Below are 6787 nucleotides of genomic sequence, written 5' to 3'. Positions count from 1 at the left end.
TATATATATATATATATATATATATATATATATATATATATATATATATATATATATATATATTAAATGCTCTATATTTAATTTTCTTCTTAGCATAAGAAAGGAAATGAGGGACAACATCATTCCTAATGAGAAAGTGAAAACTGTGGCATACCCCTCTCAAACATCTTATCTCATGCCCCACACAAAGTAACCTAATTGCCTTAGTCTCCCTGCAAATGATGTTTTTATTTACATTCTTCACCAAATTCTTCACTTTACATACACATATATTCCATTCCAATCTTTGATTTCTTGGTTGGGAAAATCTATTGATATATATTATATATATAAGGACAAACAAGCATGATTTGTGTTCGGGACGACATAATATTGGCAAAAACCGTGCTCCACAATAGTCAACACGTGAATCAAAATTCGATCATTATATTAACAACCGGTCCATACAAATAGGAGTCACAAGTAACCAAAAAAAAAAAAGCAGATAAGTATGTAACACCACCCGAGAAATAAGCAATATAACAGAAACTTTTGTGATATTTCATAACATTATCTCGCACGATGTCTGAATCACGTCTTATTATTAATTTTTAAAAAGATTTTTAGGGCTATGAATTTCAAAATTTTGAAGTGGCCTTAGCTGGAGAATTATTATGATTAAGTGGAAACATCACATTGCAGACAGTGCTACAGTGCACCACAATGAATGAGAACAATAGCAGGGAGCTACATACAAGACTTGTTAGATTGATTAGAAATTTGGGCAATTATACTAAATGAAATTATTGCTATGACTAATGTTTTGGCTCCTTTTTGACCAATTGATTGCAGGTCCATAGGTGGCGATGAATGATAATTAAAGTCAATAAACACATACTAACTATACTCTACTTCTACTTTAATTATACTGCCAATTTCTTTATTATTTCTTGGACTAAAAAGTCAAAATTAATTTGATGACTAACCAAACTTTGCAAGAAATTTTATAAGCTAGGTTATCTAATTCTACCATACTAATCAACAAAATGTCTATTATATATATTGTTAAAAATAGAAAGTGATTAGATATATTTTTAATTTGTTAAACGTTGTGTAATTGGTTAGACATTGTTGGATGGAGACTTGGAGGGTTAGGTCCATAATCATATCATCGTAACTTGGCACTGGCAGCTACGCAAGTATAAGATATAAAGTTGCGCATTCGTTATTAATTATAACTTTTCACTTAGTGATTTCTCAGCCTTTAAATGATGTTTTTTTTTTAATGATTGATAAGAATATTGTAACATGTAAACTAAACTACAAGTTGAGAAAGGGCAACTATATGTACATATGTATCTATGCAACTTGCATGTAAATGTTGATGTTTTTACCAAAAGAAGAAGAAGAAGCAGCAAGAGAGAATATTATGTGGTGCTTTTGTGAAGATCCAAACAACACCTTAGTAGTAAAAAAATATGCCCTTGATTTTGTATATGCAAACTTCTTTGGCAAAAAGGTCAAGCTTTTTTATGCTACTTTTCCTGAAATATATAATGGGATGTATAGACTTTTGAGACACCAAAGAGGGGTTTGGCAATGGGTTTAATTTCCATTGCGAATACCAATAAAGGCTGAATTTTGGAATGATTGGTACAAATATCAAAATCAAGAATCAAATATTCGGTAATTAAAGTAAATTTTAATAAAAAATAGACTCTTTATTTGGTGGTAAATAGAAATTAGAATCTAATTAAATCAATATGTGTGTACGTGTGGCCGTGTGGGTGCACAATGAGAGTAATTAAAAAAAGAATATAATTCCCAACATTTTCCATTTAGAAAATATATATAAAAGTGAAATTAGATAAGGGTTAAAAAAATCAACATAAGTGTTTTTTTTTTTAATATTACTGACTCTATTACATTGCAGTATGCAAATTGAAGCACAAGAATCCCATATAAAGAGAAGGGTTTGATGCCACTAGACCACAAGATCCTTGGCATCAACATAAGTGTTTGATTAATTAGCTTTTTGAAATTTCAAAATGCTAAAATTAAAAAAGCTGCTCAAAACAACTTTTTCAATTAGTTTTTTGATAAAAAGAAATTTTACCAAACAACTATCAGTTAATCGCTAATTTACCAAACATCTTTCTACAATCAGCTAATACTATCAACTAGTTATACCATTTAACCCAATAAGCTAACAACCATTTACCGAACATGACCTATATATGTGGGGGGGTGTGGGTGTGTGGGTGTTGGGGGGGGGGTAATTGTTAAGTATTAGTCAATTATTCAATTATAATAATTGATATTTATAATTAAAAAAGAAAAAGAAAGAAAAAAAAAGACTTTTGAAGCATGGAAGACATTCTAGTTGCTTGTAGGCAACAACCTTCCATTATAAACCTAGGTAGTGAGCCACTCTCCACCAAACTTACAAAAGACAATGTTAAAAAACAAATTAAATCCAATAAAATGATTGATCTCACATGACTCAAGATTTATAAAGATGGTTGCTCACAAAATTTCTTGGTGTATTACCTTTATAATAAGCCACCCAATTAATTTGTTTTCCACTTCTCCAAATACCCCAACTCACAAAAAAAAAACTTTATGTTGGGTAGAATAAAAACATCAATCTATATCTTAATTCTAACAATAAAAACAACATTCCTATGTACACTATAATTTCTTTAACCATAAATTACATTAATACCTATATAAAAAATTTTAATATGGTGATCTGATCTACTGGTGTCATGTTACACGCACTAATACAACCATATAGGTTAACTGGTTCTATCAAGCATTATATACGCACCGGTACCAATAATACTTGATATAACCAGCTATATCTACATGGTTGTACCCTGTATAACACGCGGTACTGGTGTTGAACGAACTGTCAAAATACCACCTATCAATTATATAATATTTTAAAAGGACACACATATATATACCCTAAATAAATTTAATTAGTGAGTATACTACATCCTAGGTGTGCAAAGGTTGTCTTGTATTTCTCTTCAACTCTGTGTGTGTGTGGGCATGTTTGGGGAGCTTTGGCTGCAACTTTGGCTCTGAAATCAGAAAGAAAAGTTTCCCAAGAAAACACAACTCACAACCCAATTTCACACAACAAAAAAATTAGGGAGCACCAAAACCTATGCACATTGACTGTATGTATGTAGTGTCCCCAAAATTGACTTTGCACCACCTCATCACCTCCTTCAAACTCCAAGGCATCCCCAAAAAGTTTTTTCCCCTCTTTCTCTCAAAACACCAAAATCTTTTTGCTCTTGTCTCTGAAGTCTGAACCCAATTTCAAGAAGATCTATCTATCTATCTCATCAGGAAAAGCCCATGAGCTGAGGAGCCATGACTTATTGGTACTGTCTTAGCAAGAAACATCAGATGAGTGTGGTTTGTGTGTGCCTTCTTCTTCTCCTCATGCTTCTGCAGTTTAAAGCCCCATGCTATGCAGATAATGGCACTGTCAAATTCTACAGATTCAAACCCAATTCTGCAGCTTCTTCTGCTTCTGCTTCTGCTGTGAAATCCCACCATGGAATGAAGATGAAGAAGAAGAGAAATATTCCCAGTTTGGGGCTTGGGGGAGATGACATTTTTGGTGGGGATAAGAGGAAAGTCCGTACAGGCCCCAACCCTCTACACAACAGATAAGTATCCTCCTGCTAGCTAGCTAGTAGCACACACCAAAAAAAAAAAAAAAAAAAAAAACAAGATTCTTCTTGGGATTTCATCATTATGAATCAATCCACAAATCCCACAATTTTTTTTTGTGAAATTTTCTTTCTTTCTTTCTTTTGATCTTGGCTTTCTTTGTTGATGAGTATAATTTGTTGGTCCAGCCATGGGTGCTGGCTGGGCTGTAGTGAATATTGTTTCACATTTCAAGAAACCTTCATTCCTAGCTTCAATTTGTACATGAAAGCTAGCTCTGTAATACTTAGCTTGGTCTGCCTCTATAAACACTGGATTTCAAGCTCAGCTCCCACAACATAAATCTTGAATCTGTAGTTCTGTACATGAAAGCTGCTAGTAATTAATATATACTAAGAATTTTGTTAAGTCCAGCAAATTATATTTCTTTAATTTCATGATATATATATTCATGATTTATAACAATAACATTAATTAAGATTTACATTAATATTTGTTTAATTTGATGATATATTTATTATATATGTTTTAGTTGTATGAATTGAATGAAATGATGATGGGGTAGTTGTATGTGTGATGGGTAAATTTTTGTCTGCTTTCTTGTTCTTGCTATGCTCAGATGACTCAAACATGGAACCTGGAATGTCTTTTGCACTCTTCAGATGTTAGTTTCCAATTCTTTATAATAACGTTGTTTTTTTTTTTTTTTAACTTTTCTTTTTTAAAATTTTCTAAATTTAGTAGAAGAAAACAAATTTTGGATATTTCATTCTTCCAATAAAAGATTCATCTCCTTTTTCACACCCTCCATTAAAAAAAAGGAAAGAAAAAAAGTCATTATAATTATTATTGTTGTTATAATATAAATTCAAAAATTCATGTAAAATATAAGTACACAGGTACGTGTGCATGAATATAATGTACATATATGGCTTGGCTATGTATATATATATGTGTGTGCAGCAGGACCACAAGACCACACATGGTTTATAAATGAGTAGTATTATATTATAGGTATTTTGACTTTTGAGAGTAAAAGTATTAATATTATTTGCGGTTAAGTGACATAATTGTGGTTCGATTAGATGTTACAGGTCTAAACTGCAATGGGGCATATAGTAATTGTGGGATTTTTTTTTTTTTTTTTTTGGATACGTTTGAGAGGGTTGGGATGTCGGAGGCCAGGTATATAACTATTTGTATATGCCGTTTGACCTCAAAGTATAGTGTTTAATTTGCAAGGATAGTCGAGCCTAAAGTTCACATACTTTGTGTTCTTTTTTGCTTTTGGTACTTAAATGAAAAAATAAAAATTGTTCTTATGAGCATCAATATTGAGTAGGGTTTTAATGTTATGATATGATTAAGAGGCCCACTCGAGCACGGGCTATATATTGTCTAATAACTTTACAAATTACATATACTTCGAAGACAATAATACCATGTTTAATACATTATATAGTTATTATTATTAGAGAATAATAATAACTAGTAATCGACAATAAAATCTCGATGCCCTCGGGGCTCGTGCAGCCATGGATCAGTACATTGGCAGTGTGAGGATTATGTTTAAAGTAGGTAGATTTCTTGTGCAAATCGACATTTAATTTGGCCATGTCTACTGAATTGAGTCACTGTGATTTATATTCTCACAAATGTTTTGTCGGACTGAGATGTGAGGGCTTTTGAGGTTGGGGATTCAACGGGAAGGAGAATAATAGAAAGCATGTGTATATATATTATGATGATGATTGGATTATTTGCATGCATGCCTCGAAATTTAATAAACAAAAGGACAGTGGTGCAACGTTTGTACAGTCGATCGAGGGTCCACTCCCAAGACTGCATTATAATACTGTGGGGTTCACTTTCGGCTAAAAATCAGGGGCGTAATAATTTTTTTTCTGAGAAAACGTAATTATTATTTTTTGTTGGGTTTTTTGAATTTTTTGAAGAAAAACAAGGTTTCTTTTTTATTTGTTTTTTTTTATTTGTTTTTTTTTGTCGTTGAAATTTGATCATCAGATCTGGATAAAGGGCTCCATACTATACTGTCAATAATAATAAATGATGGAGACGTGTCACATAATTGTTTGTTGTTTGGTTTAAAAAAAATAAAACAAAAAATCACATGTTAGCTAGTGAATTATACGATAATAGTAATTGTATATGTCACCCTCTGAATTATTAATAAAATTAGTATTTTTGGTCCTTTCATTAACACCTTTTCAGAATTTATTGTTACTTCTTAGAAACCCTAATTAGTTGAACTAAGGCTACTAATGAAATTTTATCTTCTACATTTCAAGTCATTAAATAATAAATAAAAATCAGCTTGATTGGCGTGAGTAACTATGCTCTCTAATTTCTTAAAAGAGGTCGGGAGTTCAAAACTCCTTCTCGTATGGACTTCCTATAGTTAGGGCTTAGTCATGAATTCAACGGTAACGTAACCCATGGCCGAGCTAAATCTAGTGACACCTGTAACACACTAAATGGAGATTAAATATGTTATTACTAGACATCATTCACATCAAAAGTGCATATTATCGGATATAATGACCGTGAATTTTCTTCATCGCTAAAAAAAAAAAAAGTGCAATTCTAAAAAAAAAAAAAGTTGAATTGAAATGGGGCAGGGGTGGGTATTTAAATTTCGGCCATGGAAATGGGTTAGTTCCCCAGGCGGGGTTTTTTGTCTGTGCACAGAAATCTGAATGTGTCATTGCTGCATAGGAAAAGAGAGAGAGAGATGTATCATTTATTGCCTGTCAATGTAATCAAAACAAATTAAACCTCACTATTTCTCAACTCTAATAAATTAATTATATATATATATATAGCCGAACACACACTGTACGAGATATCAAAAATAGTATGATAGTTATTTAATGAGTTGTGATGTCTAGTTCATCAAATGTTACTCTAGTTAACCAGGAGTTTTTAAAAACAATGCTACAAACCCCTTATTATTAGAGTTTTACCCCTAAGAGTTAACTCATCATAAGTTTGTATTAATATCAATGATCATGCTGATATCAGCATACTGTCATAATCGTGGAGGATAATTTAGTAAATTAATCTCCTACACCATCATTCTATCAACCTTTTTCTC

This window comes from Ipomoea triloba, chromosome 15, assembly GCF_003576645.1.
Source record: "Ipomoea triloba cultivar NCNSP0323 chromosome 15, ASM357664v1".
NCBI classification, from domain to species: domain Eukaryota; kingdom Viridiplantae; phylum Streptophyta; class Magnoliopsida; order Solanales; family Convolvulaceae; genus Ipomoea; species Ipomoea triloba.
The sequence above is the reverse complement of the archived record's forward strand: the minus strand, read 5'-3'. Positions refer to the sequence as shown.